Source organism: Ptychodera flava, chromosome 10 (assembly GCF_041260155.1).
Source record: "Ptychodera flava strain L36383 chromosome 10, AS_Pfla_20210202, whole genome shotgun sequence".
Lineage (NCBI taxonomy): Eukaryota > Metazoa > Hemichordata > Enteropneusta > Ptychoderidae > Ptychodera > Ptychodera flava.
The window spans coordinates 7,584,068-7,602,169 of NC_091937.1; the positions used below are offsets into that span (position 1 = coordinate 7,584,068).

The following is an 18,102-nucleotide window of genomic DNA, read 5'->3' on the forward strand; positions in this document are numbered from 1 at the left end:
AGTGTGGTTTATTTGTTCTTCGATTTTTGTTCTTTACGTACTGTTGATTGCTCAACATATGTTTATTGAACTGAACATTTTATCCACACACTTTAAAGGAAGGGGGTCGTCCTGTCCGCAGCTACGCGACTTTCTTGTTGAAGAACATAGCCTCCTACCAGGAATTTGCGATGAATGTCGAGCAAATGTGAATCAAATTCAGTATTTGATGTATGTTCATAGTTCATCAGTTCTGTAGCTTTCCAATCACTGCAAGACTTGGGCGAATAAACTTTAGCTACGTCCCTTCGCTTATATTTGGTTGGTTCGGCCGCCGTCACCGGTATCGGTGAAGCCGCCATTTTAAAATTTTGGATATGCACAAGAGATATTTGAAATATGTTATACATCGCAGCAGACCCATTGTATGGGTGTCATACGCGCTGACGACCACTGCCTTTCATTTGTTTTCTACGATTACATGTGTCTATGCATGGTTGGACAAGACTACATCACTTGATATTGAAGAGAAGCGCTTTCCAATTATATAGAAAATGTCTTTACTTATTGAAGAAAGGATGGTTGGATTTCGTGTAGACAAGTATCGTATGGTCATGCATGTTGTAATTTCCATTCTTGCGATTGAAAGTTATGTCAAGGAAGTTCACGACCCTTTTGTTTGTTCGTTTGTTTTTTTCAGACCAAGACAGTGAGACACCTTTGTTTTATCACATGCACAAGCCAAGTTTGTCGTCTCCGAACAAAAAATACGGGATTTATTCTCTGGTCGTTCTACGTCACGACAACCCGCGTCTATGTCATCAATTTCGGTGCGTCGGACCTTTTTTTTGTCGATCTTCGGTGTGCTCGTAAATATGTAAACAAACAACATGGCGGCCGATGTTTCTCCCACGATCAAAAGTCATGTAATGAAATCGATATTTTCACAGACTACGACATTACTAATCCGAACGATCGATGTAAACACAAGAGTGTATCGCCTGTATATTCCGAAGATTACGTGAATAATTTGCGGAAACAACGAACTCGAAGCTGGTCGCGTATACCGTGGGTTCCGTACGCATTGCAAACAGGGTCAGGCGGGCGACGTTTACAGTGTTCGCGCCGTCGAGATTCAGTCGATATTTGTTCCCGAAAAATAGCGTATCTTCGTCTGTGATAAATTTCTAGGACTATGCTATCTTTGAAATGGAGAATAACTTTGCGGAAGGTAGCCTACGTGTAGACCGAGAGCTGTCATTTGCTCCACACACGAACGAACGTTAGCGCTAACGCACACGACGGACGACTGGAAATGATTGACAACTTGTGCACGGCGTACTGATATTTATTCCTAAAGTAGTTCAAAAGTTTAAACGCGGAATCGTCATGGAAAACTTACTTTATTTTGCAAAAACAACGAATTCTTGGTTTGTGCATGTGATAAGTATATTATTCCCTAATATTTTTCTTCGTTCAGCGAAGGAAAATACGAGTGACATAATGACCGTGTCACCACTCGTCTTCGACTAGTGGTGACACGGTCATTACGTCACTCGTATTTTCCTTCGCTGAACGAAGAAAAAATATTAGGGAATAATATCTAAATATCCTTCTTGAATTTCTCTTCTTTGCTACCTGTGGTATTCTTTATAGGACATCAAAACCATAATCCGCATGTGATCGATTTCACTGTTATCAAATAGTCGGGCATGTATGTGAGAATATACAGTCATACCAACACGAACACCCTAGCTCGATCGCAACTTCCAAATATCACATCGACGAGCTGCGGTTACACTCGTATCCCTCTGTGAAGTTCAATGTCAGAAAATCAACACATTTTATAACTCTTATTATGTAAGACAAATACATGCCTAAAACTATTAAAATTAATCGAAAATAAGCAAATAATCAGTAAAATTATTCCACGTCCACTGCAGTAAAACTTTTAAGCTTTAGATGAGTATAAGCAGACAAAATACCATCTAATTCAAGAAAGGAGGTGGGAAGTTGTATGCAAATGAGAACAAGTGTCGCGAAGTGTAGCGAAGCTAAATTAACACTACACTTGAAAGCGTAATGTGTTAGGAGTGTTGGTTTATATTTTATAAAGCATTCTGTAAAATTTGTACATCGAGTTTCTTTGATGTATTGTCAAAATAAAGCCATGAATGGCGTACTTGATTGCTTGTCATGGAAGGATATGCCTGTGTAAAGCGGCCCTATTGTCACAAACGCCCGGTCACCCCCAGGCCTGGGTCACCCAGGTGACCGGAGGCTGTACGAGGAATCCCCAAGTCACTTCAATGCGCGGCCACGCGATCGCGTATGAGTTGTGTTTGTTACATCGTGGGGCGACTCAGCCGTACATCGTACTGCAGCCAAGTCTCACCATTGTAGGGGAGCAGCTGATGATCACGTATTTTCGTCGACTGGTGAAGTCCTCTCTTCCACGTAAGTATATCTACCTCCATGGTATCAGTATGCTGCCGCTTTAGCTCTGCGTGGCACTGCTGGTGTGGCAGTGTGTGTAACTGCACAGTGGCTCGAGGTCACGTTTTGCCGTCCGACCCAAATACCTCGAGCGCGAGCTACTGAGTACTGTACTGCAGCTTGTCTGTAACACAGACGTTCTGTTGAGTGGGTAGTTTGTAAAAGTGTAGTTTATGCTACGTTCGGACGTTCTGTTCTGTAGCCTTTTCTTCAAATGGTGATAAGGCTACGGAGGAGAACGTCGGAACGTAGCGGAAACTCCACTTTTACAAACTATCCACTCAACAGAACGTCTGTGGTCTGTAAGCCTAAACACGTACAGCATCATAGGGAAAAATTGTGAGACTCGAGCGAGAAAATGACGCTTTCTCGCAATTAGTGAGAATCTGTTCTTATTCTCACCGCTGAATCTAAAATAATGTTTTTCTACCGTTATTCTTTCTTGCATATACCCTTATTGTAAATTGTCGAATCCTTGGTATTCTATGCCATCTTCTGCAATCATATATGTATTTCTTACCCAGAATTACTAAAAATTGCCAGTGAATGAATCATCTTTTGTTATAATTCCTACGATAACATTCTCTGGAAACAATGTTATTGAAAAATTACAATTTTCAGCAAGAGCGGAATCAAATACCCGGTTTGGGTATGGAGCCGAGCAGAGCTGTGATGGGTACAAAAATCAGGGAAGGTGATTGCAATTGTGAAATTTACTGATACTTCATACGACTGGAGATTACCATGATTCATTATGAAGTACAGCGCTTGTCATTTTAGTGTGGAGTTTCAGGGTTTGGCACACACGGATTTTTTGTTTGGCACAGCCAAGGTTTACAGGTCGACACAAAGAAATACCAGACGGAAATGCAACATTTTATCCAAGACAGACGACACGTTTTCATTTCTGTCTTCGTCTGAGAATGCCGCACAGTGCAGTGTTGTTGCATGCAAATTTAAGCGATTTGTTTTAACGGTCACAACTGTCGGTCTGAACAGAAAAGGACCCACGTTTGATCGTCGTATCTTCGTATAGCTATCGCCTTGGAGTAATCTATTGAAATAATGCAAAATACACGGGGAAGAACCTACACCCGTGGAAAGGCAACCAGCAGTGATCTCCGGCAATAAGTAGTTCACGAAATAGAGGAGATAGGTGGTGATCAGGCGACTGGTTTTGTACCTCGTGGATCATATGTACAAACAGCGAAGGAATTGCGATTGGCAGCAACGACCGTATTATTATTAAAAGAAGATTTGGGTACATTTTTGCAAGACTGGTTCAGTAAATCCCCTAGAATCTATCGCCGTGGTCGACAAAGTGTGTTACTGGACGTTGAAGTTGAGTTCATAGAAGCCATCAAATCTGAGAAGCCCTCCGTTAGCGACCGTTCAGTTTTTACGGCCTTGGGGGCCGGCAAAATCTTGTCGAAATTTGTCGCCGGTGTTCAAAAAATATGGACCCCCTGCATTTTTCGTGAAAAAAGATGATCCCCCCCTTTGTCAGACGAAAAATTTGATGACCCCCCCCCCCCCCCCCGATGAAAAATAACCAAAACACATATGTCAAATTTACCCGCACGGTACGCGGCGCACTTTATTCGTGTAGCAGAGATGCCAGTGCACAAACTTCTTAGCCACATCCATGCAAACGTCTGTTAATTAGGAATCGTGGTACGAGTCCAAAGGGTTGTGTAAAATTGTCTGCGTTTTCACCTGTATTGGACTTGGACTTGGTACGTACTAGACTCATGCTTGTTTATTGCAATGAGTTCAATCTGTGCCTGCCTATCTGCGCCGCTGCTCTCAGAGAGCAAAGTTGGCGGAAACAAGTTTTCAAGTGCAAGTTTTGATGAACACTGAATACACAGGTGGTTTCCGTTATGGAAGTCAAACCTGGCTACACTGAGTGAGTGTTCAATTTCATAACAAATAGTTTCAATTTTTGCATTTAGGCTATTTTAATATTCCCGGTAAAAATCACGCCCTTTAGTGCAAATCACATCCCTTGGTGTTAAATGGAATAGTCTTCCGGTGTGTTTGACCGAGACTGCGAAGGTTTGAACCAATCATACGCCTGTATCGGGAAAGATTACTGTCACTCTTAGGTAAAAGTTCTGCTACAGTGTTATAGCTCCGTAACATTCTGCATGATAAGAGAACGTGCGGCAATCGACGCATCCTTTGATGTTATGTGTCGGAGTACAACAACTTGTACGTTACAGTCAAGAAACCGTGTGTGCTAAACCCTGAAACTCCACACTAAAAAGACAAGCGCTGTAATTGTACCGCTGCGATTCCCCAGGGAAGGCAAAAATATCCCCCATGTTTAGAAAGATTCACAAGACTGTTTTAAAAATTCTGAAAGCATATTTATACTCACTATTCTTCTCTATTCCAACTTTAAATGAGTTGGAAAATTATGCTTGATTAAGATTAAGATTAGTCATGCATATTTATTACCTGATGTTATATGAGTTATTTATAGCTACTGAAACCCTGCAAGGTTCACAAGTCTGTAGGGAATGGCATTCACCCCACTATCTGAGCACCAGCCAACCACCTAGCCTGCCAGTCTGCGAAGTTCATTGCTTCAATGTATTCATTTTTGATATTTACATGCCCACAGACTTGGCGAAAGTCTAAAGAGTGCAAAAATGTTGTCAGTTTTGTATTGGAAAAAAATTGTTCCTTGTTCCTTTGGCAGCCTTGTGTACATACATGAAAGTGCATTTGCTGAAATTCCAAAATTTAATTTCTTGTACACAAATGGCCTTATCACACTTATTTTAACCCTTAATAAATGAAATTAATAGAAAAAATGGGAGAAGCCCTGACCATTATCATTAATTTATGGCCAAGGGCAAGAGGAAAGTCCAAAATTAACAAGGCTTGGCGAGCATGCTTATTTTGGCTTTCAGTCTTGCCAAAGCCTATAGATAAATATTAATGGTCAGAGCAGAGTCTGTTATTTCCATGATATTATCAACCTGCTGCGAGGGCACATAAACCCATGTATTCAGGCAACAATATCTTCATGGTTATAAATGCTGTATCACATTTAGTTACATGCGTATATATGCAGGACATTTTCAAACACATTTTACCATTATCGACCAGCATCGAAAGGATTTTAACAAAAGTCAAAATAGAAGTGTGCACATGTATATTTACATCTATCATTAAGTGTCTACTTGGATGTTAAAAACGTTGAAGGGCTTCACTTGCCCGGGTAACCATTAAAACCGGTCAGTACATTATGTTCACCGACCCGCTAACTCCCCGGATGTTCCTTTTCAAATCAATTCACTGATTTGCACCCACATCAAGGCATGTAATAAGCATTGATGCACAGTCATGCCCACCCTAAAAATTGGCAAATCTGGAGATTTTTTAAAAAGTGTATAATTTGGCCCACAAGCACTTCATTTTGTTTTGTGATTGATTATGATCGTTGTACAATTGACTATTTACATTTTTGCTGAAAAGTTTCAATGTTAGCATTATTATTCATATTCACGGACATAAAAGCAAACCATGATTACTGTGTATTTGTGGCATGGTAATACATAATGAATGAGTATATGATTTTACTAATCTTTTGACACATATCCATGATTATAAAGTTGAGTATCCATTGTACAGACAGTGAGAAATAGGACTATCTCAAGATTCTAATTGTATTCATTGACATTTGTCTACAGCTGTTAGTATACCTCATGTAACCTGGTCGTAAAGCCTCAGAGGTATATGTATGTGGAACGTAGAAGGAACAAGAATCAAAAGATTGACAACTGATCTTTTACAAATCCTTCATCAGGTAAGATTTGTTTTTTGTTTTAAATTTTTAGTCATTTTTTATTTTTAATTTCCTGCACATCTTGTTCATTATCAGTTAAGATTTTCGCATGCTCGGTTATATTTGGCGGAGTTGTAGTTCTTTCTTCAACATCAACTCCCTTGACGCTCTGTACATAACTTATATAATACATGTAAGTATTTTAGAATATGTGTCTGTACTGTAGTCTCCTTGGCAAAAAATCAACAGGAAAAAATTGAGCAAGTGCAAATGAAATTCATGAAGTTCCTTTGTTTCAAACATAGCATCCTAACAGCTGAAATAATTATGAAGAATTCTGCAAGCGTTTTAACCTTTAGCCTCTTTATCATCGAAGATTGTTTTTATATACTATATTTTTATATGAATATTTTAATAATATGTATGATTGTCCCCAATCATGTTTCATGTTATTTTGATGTTCCTCAGTAAACTACAAATACTAGAACTCGCACTGTTTTTTAGACTCACAGTATAAAACTCAATGTTTTTAGGTACTTGGCTCTTCAAAGATGTATGGCTACTTTGATGTGTGCATTTCCAACCCTGCCATTGACAACACATTATCTTGTCAAAGTTTCAGATGCCTGGTCAGAATGTCATGCCTAAATTTGTACATATTTTTAATAGTTTCACATAGTTTGTTGTGTGTTGTTTATTGTTTTATTGTACTTCATGCATTCATATTTTTATGTATATTTTATGGAGCCTGTTCCAGGTCTTCCCTTGAAATAAATGTATAAATGAATTTATTGCTACTTGCTTGAATGCACGTCTTGACCTACATTATAGTTTTCTTTAAAAAGGTGCACAATCATCAGTGATTACAATGGGTTTGGTGCAAAGTTATACCAGTGATGAAAGGTTTAATTAAAATTACAGAAGTCATAAACAATCAAGTTTTCTTATCTTAATGAATATAAAAAGCCATGTTTTAGGATGAACTGATGTGTAAAGTAATTTCAGCAATGTGCAGGAGATAATATTTACATTACATCCTTGTTAATGTTTTCTTTTCACCCAGTCAGATTCGAGATCCCTTACTGAGGCAGTGCGTCCCATTGTCATTGGATACTGGTCTGACAACCTGGTGAAAACAACATGGTGACAATACCATCCTCCATTGCAAAGCAAATACACAGTGTGTGGCTATGCAAACAGCCAACACTGAACAGAGATGGTGGTGTTGTCATCAATGCAGTGCAAAAACCCATGGAATTGAGGGAGTTTTTCATCAATATATTTACTTTCCTAAGGCAGTGGGTCCTTGCTGTGGCACAGGTTTGTACTTACATATATCCTGTTCAGTGTTTCCACTGGCTAAATTTACCACTAAGCCATTCTGGCTAATTGAGACCAACGTTGACTAGCTAGAACTATAGCCATCCAAATTACATATAATTTCATCTGTGATTTTGGCCAACTGACAGCTGTATACTCAGGTCCTATCAGTTGCTACAGTAACAATATGACATTAAACTGGTCCCATAATCATTTCCATTCAAAGTAATACATTACCAGGTCCATGGGACATTTGTGATTTTCAAATTTAAGTAGGACCATCCTGAACCACAGATAGCTAGTGGCAATGAAAATAAACAACTATTTTTTTATGGAACAAACTGCTTTCTTTATAGGATTCACAACAAATTTTATTTCCCGTGTGCTTCACACTTATGTGACTTGCACTTTTGTAAATGTATCAAGACGTATCATAAGTATTGCATTATTTACAGGGTAACTTCAAGATGTTTCCTTTCTACCCTTTCCCTTCTGCCTCAGTCATCAAGTGCTTTCAGTTCTCCAATCACAGAGTCTAATTTTTAAACCAACTGTTCACTTTGAGAAGGTGTACTGCAGATAATCACATTTTGTACACTAGGTGTAAACAGTCGCCTCTTTCTATTGGTAGTCCAAACAATGAATGCTTTAATTTCAAAATCAAACTGGGTGTATAGGAATAAATTGCGAGACTGGAGAGAGAAAGTGACGCTTTCCTGCAATTTGTGAGAATCTCTTGTCAATTCTCACAGCTACCAGTGAGAATTCAAAAGTTCTCACCGATGAGTAGTGAGAAATGTACTCTTTGGTGAGATAATAGATTCTCACCAGTTAGAATGGAAATTCTCACTAAGCACTGTGAGAATGGTAATTTTTAAGCTGAGAATGAACCAGACTCACCATTCATTGGTGAGAATCAGACTTGTTGTTCACTGGTGTGAAACAATGTGGTTAATTCTCGCAAGTGAACAATGAGTCTGGTTGATTCTCACCAGTGAATGATTAGTCTGGTTGATTCTCACTGTAAAAATTACCATTCTCACAGTGCTTAGAGAGAATTTCCATTCCCATCGGTGAGAATCTATTATCTCATCAAGAAGTGCATTTCTCAGTGCTCAATGGTGAGAATTAAACTATTCTCACCGATAGCAGTGAGAATGGCAATTAAGAGATTCTCACCAATTGTGAGAAAGCGTCACTCTCGTTCCAGTCTCACAATTTTTTTCCTATAATGGCCACTTGATGTCTTACAGAAAAAAAAAACTGATTCGTCTCTTATTCAAACACTAGCCATGGAAATTCAGCAAACTATTCCTGGTACACTCATTTTTTGTAACTAGTCTTACCCTGCAACTCTGCGGACAACCTGTGCAATTATCGTTTTTGCTTACTTGTAATCGAACACGACTTAGCATGTCGCAGTGTGCTGCTTGTTGTTCAGCATGGTAAACATTCAACTGGACAATATCCTGGGCAATATCTTCATGCAAATATTATGACCTATGCCTATCCACAATACAGTGTTACTCAGTACTGGTACACATCATGACAGAAGGTGACCGCTGCCTATCCACAAATACATGTACACGGTATGGAAGATGACCCAGGCCTACATGCACACGATATGGAATATGTCCCAGGGCTATCCTCAATCCAAATGCATTCACATGGTATGGAAGATGGCACAGACATATCCAAAATACACATAATATATGCAACGGAAGATGACCTAGGCCAATCCACAATACGCATACATGCACACAGTATGTACATGTAAGCTGACTCAGGCCTATGTAGAATACATAATGGGAGATGACCAATGTCTATCATCAATACAAACAATCTGTACCTGTATTGTATTCAGGATAGGCCTGTATCATCTTCAATAATGTGTATCTGTATTTGTATTCATGATAGGCCTGGGTCATCTTCAACAATTAATGTTTACCTGTATTTTATTGTATTGTATTCAGGATAGGCCTGGGTCATCTTCAACAATTAATGTTTACCTGTATTTTATTGTATTGTATTCAGGAAAGGCCTGGGTCATCTTCAATAAAAACACTGTACCTTTATTTGTAATTGTATTCAGGATAGGCCTGGGTCATCTTCAATAATGTGTACCTGTATTTGTATTCTGGATTGCCCAGGATCATCTCCATAGCGTGTACATGTATTTGTTGATGGTTGACCGGGGTCACCTGCGATGCTGAGTAATTGTATTGTGGATAGACCTGGGTCATCTTATTTAGAATGTTTACATGTGTGTAATGCTTATCATCATTAGGGTTAAGGACATTATGAGTGTTTGAAATTCATTAACATCCCATCATCAAATGTATTTTAATCATTCAGGTTATCATTGTCATTTAAAGAGTTAGTAATCATGAGTCTATCTGTTTACAATTCAGGATCAGCAGTGAATGCTGCAATGTCAAGGATGAGAAATACCATTGCCTTGACAAAGAGCAGTAAAGAACAAAGTGGAGGGCTTTGAATAGGACTTTGCCATGACATTTACAATGAAAGATGAATGGAAATGATCAAACAACAGGTAAGTTTTTTCCTTTTCAGTCCTTACTCCCAAGTATATATACACAAGTGGTTGTTGAAAGATGTGCTGGAACTGGTATCTTGTAACTTGCACAAAGTGTTTTATATTAGTTGTCTTTATATAGCTAGCATGTTTACGAATTACAAGAATACTAATTAGAAACACAGGTTCACTGATACATTTCTGTATTTTAATTGTCTTTATATAGCTAGCATGTTTACGATTACAAGAATACTAATTAGAAACACAGGTTCACTGATACATTTCTGTATTTAATTGACATTGCCAGCAGCAACTATGTAGGTGCATCAGCTTAACACTAATCCATCCAGATACTATACACAGCATACATGTTACAGCAATTCTCATTCTTAAACTGAGCAGGACATTGGTTGAGCAAGAAGAAAACGGTGTGGTTGAGATGTCTACGTTAGAGAAATATGTATATAGCGGAGAGAAAATAAATTTATTTGTTTTTTTACACAAGAATTCTTTGATATTTAACACACAAATAAACTAACTTTTTGTGAAGAGAAATTATATGTTTTATGTTCCATGATTGGTCCATGATTGTCTTCCATGAGTTTATTATTATTACTATGTTAGGGAACAGGTGTGTATATCCATGCAGAAGAGGAAGCAAGATAAATCCAAAACCGACTTTAAGGCAGCATTTTACCACGCAAAGAAAGGAACCAGCTACCAGGGACAGTTTTCTCAAGATGAAGACAGTGGGATTGCACCTCCATTGGTAGAGGATTTCCTATTAGTCAGTATGGTGGACAGACGTGAACCCTTACACTGCTCAGCACACAGATTGTATGTACATGTATGTTAGGATCAAAAACTCCTAAAGGCCACTACACCTACCACAGACAAACAGTGGGCAACTTAACAGATATAACCCGCATACTAAGCATCATCATATTGCAGCTTGTACACTGAACTGTTTAGGTAGTCCAGCTCAAAGAGAGGAAAAATTCAACTTTCAGAGCACTGAGAAAACACAATTATTATTTCATGCCTCCCCTCAGTATCATGGTGATCTCTGTAATAATAACAAACCTGTAGGTAATTGTCACTTGTGATGATTGTTTATAAACATTCCATTATCACTTTTTCTGCTCCAGAGGTGTACATGTCAATCAGGACCCAGATTTACATATACTGGTCAATAACATTGCAATGTGCACATGTATGATATATATAGGTACTTTGTTTCCCAGTAAGCTTTCAGAAGAAGAACAAGAAACTAGAGTTGATATTAAAAAAATTGTGAAAAATTCATCAAAAGATACAGCTACACTGCAGCCCAAATTTCATTGGGAGCTGTCATTATTTACAGCCTGGGGGGGGGGGGGGGGGGGGGGGGGGGGGGGATGTTGGAGGAATTTTGTCGGAAACTCTAAAATTTCAAGTACCCGCCCCCCCCCCCCAAACCATGATGAATTTGAGTAACCCCTTTCTCTTACATGGAAATTTTGACTGACCCCCCCCCCCCACACTCACTTTTGAAAACTTAAATTTCAATACATGTATTTCTATAATTTACATAAATACAGCAATAGTAAAGACCATTCAAATCCTAGTGTACCCTGCTAGATAATCATTGGTTATCTCATGACGGTTGAAAAAGGTGAAACCAACAAAATGAAATTCAAAGTCACAACAACAAAACATAGATGTCAAAGGTCACACTATAACCAGTATACAACTACATACAGTATTGTTTAATATGGATGGGTATCATAACAGGGTCCTCACTGGGATATCTGATAGGGTAGACTTTGAAAGTACTGATTGAAGAACATGCGGAAGGCTGATGGGGAAAGTGTCCGATGGGCTTGCTCCTCTCCCTTGCATGGAAAAATTTGAGAAATTGTAGTGTGCATTGGTGCAGTTTGGCGTAATCTCAGGGGTGTTTCAATGTGTAATTTTACTGAGTAAAAATTTGTAGAAATTGATGTGTGAAGTGGTGCAATCTGAGAGGTACATGTTTCAATACATTTTGCACCTTCTTTCTCTCACATTTTGAGTAACCCCCCCCCCCCTTATCAATATTTTGAGTGACCCCCTTCACATTCCTCTGATCCCCCCCCCCCCCCCCCCCCCCCCGGCTGTAAACAAGAGATTTCCAAGGAGATATATCTTCAAGCTTGTGCGATATGGATTTCAGGCAATGTCAACTTGTGGACAGGGTACAGAGATTTATGTTGCAGATTATTGCAAATTGGACTAACTCGTGAATACAGTACATGAAGTCCCATTCCATTATCAAGAGCAAAAGCTCAAAACTACATCTGAAACTTGCTTTGGAGATCAAAACTATTGCTTGCAATAAGTAAAAATTCATGTTATCAGAAAATCACAAGCACACCTTTAGCAGTCTGACAAGCTTATGAAAAATAGATATTTACAAGTATATATGTTATCAGTACTTGTTTACTTGTATTCAAGGAATATAACTTTAAAAAGAACAGACATGGAATCAAATGATTAAATTCTATTTTAGCTCTGCAGTTAGTGTGAATGAGCTTATTTTTAGCTACTATAGTCTATAGAAGCTATTGGGATGGGTATCCGTCCGGCGTCTGTCTTTTATGTATGTATGTATGTCTAATTGTGAGGCGTCCGTCCTCTCAAATATCTTGAGAACCGCCATACTTACTGATTTGATATTTGTTGTGTAGATGATTTATATGATTTTGAGAAACCGATTTTTTCAATTTTTTGATCTTGTTGAAAATATCCAAATTAGTGCCAAAAAGGCGTTTTTGGTAAAAATCTTCTTCTTCATAACCGCTGGTCAGACAGCTTTATTATTTAATATACAGATCCCAAGGGATAGCCCAACTTAGATTTGTTCAAATTGTGATGATATGTGCAAATCTGTATTTTTAAGGAATTTTTTTGTCATTTTGGTCAAAACTTTATTTCATCAAAACCGCTCATCTGACAGCTTTGATATTTGGTATACAGGTTCCTACAGATAAACTTAATATGATATATTGAATATATGACGAAATCTGCAATTTTGTTTTTTGGTGCTATTTTTTGCCATTTTTGGTCAAAAAATGTGTTTCTCAAAAAGTACTTGTCTGATGCCTTTGATATTAGGTATACAGGTTCCTAGGGGTTGTCTTAGTGTGATATATTGAAATTTGATGAAATCTTCAATTTTCGTATTTTTTGGTCAATTTTTGCCATTTTTGTTCAAAATATTTGTGTTTCAAAAGTTACTCATCTGATAGCTTTGATATTTGGCAGACATGTTCTTAGGGATGATCTTAATGTGACATTGTGAATTTTTACAGCTGTCCTGAAATGAGCTAGCAAAGATTTCCACCCTCTTCATCAATAAGTGTCAGAAATAGTCTCTACACTCTACATAACACAGTACTAGTTGAGCTCTATCCGCTGCCATTCACTTGCTTACAAATGAGAACTTTTAATGCTACCAATATGTCACAAACCATTAAAAGACAGTTTCCATGTTGTTTAGAAATGAATGTATTCATGACATCAATTGTCAATTGGAAAAAGCCCTCCACTACATTTCTTCCTCAGTGACTTTGCTGTGCTTCACTCACTCAGTGACCCCCCCCCCCCCCCATTTAACCATCATAGATCACAGTGTCCCACCTTTCCAAATCCTTGGAAAAACACTCACTGAAACCGACAGGTACTATACCAACAAATTTGTCACACATAGTTATTCTCTGGACTCCACAGCAGGGCTCTGTCAGTCACTAGGTCACTTTACAACCAACTTTACAACATAACAACCAATACTTTGAATAGGTCTAGTGGACCCCAGTTCAGTTGGTTAAAAGCAACATATTTGAGAATAGAAAACTTTGTGAACCTGTTTTATGCAGCTATAGGTATGATGCATCATTTTCCTCAGAATATTTCAGATTATGTACAATGGTCAGTCTTAGGCTTTATGTTCCCATTGGTATGCCTGTAAAAATATGCAGCCAAGTATTAAAGCTGTGTATTGTGAAATTCTCTTGTTACACAGTAAAGACTTTTATCACAATACTGCATGCTGATTTACATGGGATAATGATCTCATCCCCAATTGGCAGGATTGACATTGTATCAGCTGTACACTGATGTACATGTATACTTGAAACTTCCTCACGTATGTAAGATTTAATTGATTCCTCCAGTAGTTCAAATTACATTGCATTTGTAACCTTTGTAATTAAGGAAAATATATGTTAGTTTTTTCCAAGGCCTGCATATGTAAGAACACTTGGTTGATTGTGTATCACTCTTTTACAATGTAATACAGATATTTTAATGGTAAATAAACCTCCTAACAAGCTTTTATACAGCATAACATGTATTTCTGTCTCTGTCATATCGTAGGATGATCTACGGGTATGTGTTAATTTCTCTAGTGTTTTTTAAAATGTATTGTCATGTATTATTCAAATAGATGTAAGCCATCTTGAATATCACATTCATACACTGTGCCAAATGGCAAGTTGATCAATCTTGAATCCCACCAATTTCAATGTGTCAGAGATATTATGCATATTTTATCATAGAAAGCATTAATGTTTTCAAGAAAAATTTAAGTAAACGTTTACGTGTCATGAAAATGTATATTCTCCAAAAAAAATATCAGTTATCTTTCTATGTACAGTAAAAATACATTTTCTATATGATATTTTTTCAAAGAAATATCAATATTAGAGGTCTTGTTGCATTGTGTACACACATTTAGTCCCCACGGAGGTAAGTTCAGTGAGGGACTTATGGTTGCATGAGTCTGTGCATTTGTGCATGCAGGTATCTCAGACATGCCTGAGCCAATTCTTTTCATACTTGGTACAAGGACATAAAACTATGAAATACATATGCAAAACCATTGTTTTTGGCGTGGCGTGAATAATTAGTACTAAATTGCATGATTAGTGAATTTTGAAAAAGCTAGGTTTCTAGAAAGATGGTGATGAAATTTAGTACTGGTGTTGTCACACAACTCTGATAACAGACAAAGATTTACATCAGTATTTTGTCAATTTATTGCAAATTTGCATATTTAATGAATATTTATGATAAGTGTAATGTAAGGAATCCTGCATCAAATTTGACTAATGTGGTACAGATGTTGATCTCCCAGGACCACCATAGTGTGCAATGGCATTTAGCAGTGTTAAGTCAATTAATTGCTAATTTGCATATTTGATGAATTTTCATAATTAAGATGTGTATAGAAATTCTGCAAAGTTTACAAAATCTAGTCCTGTAATAGTGTGCAAAGACATTTATCAGTATCATGATAATTAAGGTCTAATTTGCATATTTAATGAAATTTACTTATAAGCGTAATACGTTAAGAAATACTGCATCAAATTTGATAACACGTCACAGCACAGTTCCTAAAAAATGATGTACAGATGTAGATCTTTCAGTGTGGAATTTCACTTGTTGAATTTTTCAATGGAAACAGGCAAATTTATTGCAATTTCTCTAAGATTTTCAGAAAGCCATGGTTTTCAGGAAACAGAAACATTTTTACCTCACATTTGGTATATGTACAAAATCAGTGAGAGGCTATCTTATAAGATGAATCAGTTCATTTGCATATCTGTGTATGTAAGTATGTATGTATGTCTGTATGTGTGTTTGGGTGCGTGCGTGTGTGTGTGCGTGTGTGTGTGTTGTATGTATGTCAATTAAGATTAGAAACTCCTAAACCGCAGCACCTACCATCTTAGCATTTCAAGTACAGGTGCACCGGGGTGTAGTTGAGAATATGTTCAAATGTCAGTGCCAAAATATGCAAATTAGGGGAATAAAGGAAAAATGCGGCAGCTTGCTAAAACTCTGTAACCTTAGGTCATATTGGGTTGAAACGTGGTGTACGCAGGTTCCTTTAGGTATACTAAGTAAGTTACAGAGTAAGGAGTGTACAAATTGAGGTGAAATATGTATGTTTGCATTTTTGGGGGTTATTAGTCCCCACGGACGAAGTCCGGGGGACTTTTAGATTGGGTCATGTCTGTCCGTCAGTCTGTCAGTGCGTCCGTCCGTCCGTCTGTGCGTCCGTCTGTTAACGCAGATATCTCAGACATGCCCTGGTCAATTTCTTTCAAACTTTGCACAAGGACAGTACCCTACCCCATACAGATGCACGTCGATTTGTTTCACAATGCGATCAAATTTGGCCGTGTTAGAGGACTTTTTTGTTTAAAACTCCATTTCTCATCGTATTCATATTGCAAAAAGGATGGAGTGACACAGTTTTTAGTCCCCCTGGATGAAGTCAAGGGGGCTTATAGATTGGGTCATGTCAGTCCGTTCCTCCATCTGTTCGTCCATCCGTTCACGCAGTTATCTCGGATATTTTGACAAAATGTCACGTGACCTCAGTGACCTTTGACCTGAAATATACATATTTGTCCATAACGTAGTAACCACAAGTGCTACACCCTTCATATATGGTGTGATGGGACACCTTATGACGCCACCTATTGTACCTCATTAATTATGTGCATATCTAATTTTGAGCGAGCCAATAGAGCTGGATGTCTGATTTTTGGTATAAAGGGATAACTTAGCAATACAATTTTTTTGACAAAATGTCATGTGACCTCAATGACCTTTGACCTGAATATACATATTTGTCCATAACTCAGTAACCACACGTGGTACACCCTTCATATTTGGTATGATGGGAGACCTTATGACGGCACATACTGTACCTCATTAATTATGCACATATCTAATTCTGGGCAAGCGAATAGAGCTAGAGGTCTGATTTTTGGTATGTAGGGATTAATTAGCAATACAATTTTTTTTGAAAATGTCACGTGACCTCGATGACCTTTGACCTTGATTACATATTTATATATATATATATATATATATATATATATATATATATATATATATATATATATATATATATATACAAGTTCTATACCCTCCAATTTTGATAGGATGTTAGACCTTCAGATGTCACATCTTGTACCTCATTTATTATGCACATATGCCATTCTTGGCTGGCCAATACAGCTAGAGGTCTGATCTTTTTTCCCGATTTAGAACCACAACTTAGACATGCCTCATGTGTTTCAAATTGGGAACAACGACATAGACCTATGTGCCCATAGATCTCAACATATACACTCCAGTGATACTTCTTAATGACCACATTTCCCTGCCCCATCAAGACTAATACTCCTATTACAAGTGGGGACTATGTCATTGTCAATGACTTGCTTTTTTTCAGTGTTTAGTCAAAAAAATTTCCCTGAGACGGCTTGTCCGATTGCTTTGAAAGTTGGTATCCATGTTCCATTGGATGACTATAGTCAAGTTTATCCAAATTGTAGTGAAATTCTCTTGTTGGTAATATTTGGGCATTTTCTCAAAATTTTTGGTCAAAAAACTACTCATATGATAGCTTTGATATTTGGTATAATGGTTCATAAGCTTAATCGAAATGTGATGTATTGAAAGTCTGATGATATCCACAATTTTGTATTTTGGGGAAAATTTTTGTCATTTTTGGTTTAAATAATTGTTTCTCAAAAAGTACTCGTCTGATAACTTTGATATTCAGTAGACATATTCCCATGGATGATCTTGGATTGGTATGATTGCGATTATTTTAATATGTCAAAATTATGATGACATATGTAATCAGTATTTTTGCAGCTATTTTTGCCATTTTTGGTCAGGCTAGCCTGGCATGGTTGTCAAAGATGTCCTCCTTCATCAACACATATGTCACAAAAAGTTCTCTATATAACATAAGAGGCTCTAGCTTCAGAGAAATATCTTCAATTTGTGTTTTGTGAAGTTTTTTTCGGAATTTTTGACGGGAAAAAATACAGAAATAGTTCCTTGTATTGATTGGAAATTAGGTTTGTAAATCCCTACAAATGTTGTCATACATACATTGCATGTTAGAATGAGATAAACAATTCTG

The 18,102-nt window shown here is 37.6% G+C and overlaps 1 long non-coding RNA gene across 2 annotated transcripts; it reads left to right on the top strand.

Annotated features, from left to right (window-relative positions):
* Positions 1–1,981: 1,981 nt before the first annotated feature.
* On the top strand, positions 1,982–11,072 carry LOC139141879 (uncharacterized). Of its 2 annotated transcripts, none has more exons than XR_011554267.1 (5): positions 1,982–2,436; positions 6,180–6,295; positions 7,342–7,594; positions 10,006–10,148; positions 10,755–11,072. It is a non-coding gene; the product is annotated as an uncharacterized lncRNA (long non-coding RNA). The 2 variants fall into 2 exon arrangements; XR_011554266.1 differs by having other exon boundaries at positions 1,985–2,436; positions 7,338–7,594; positions 10,755–11,071.
* The last annotated feature ends 7,030 nt before the right edge of the window (positions 11,073–18,102 follow it).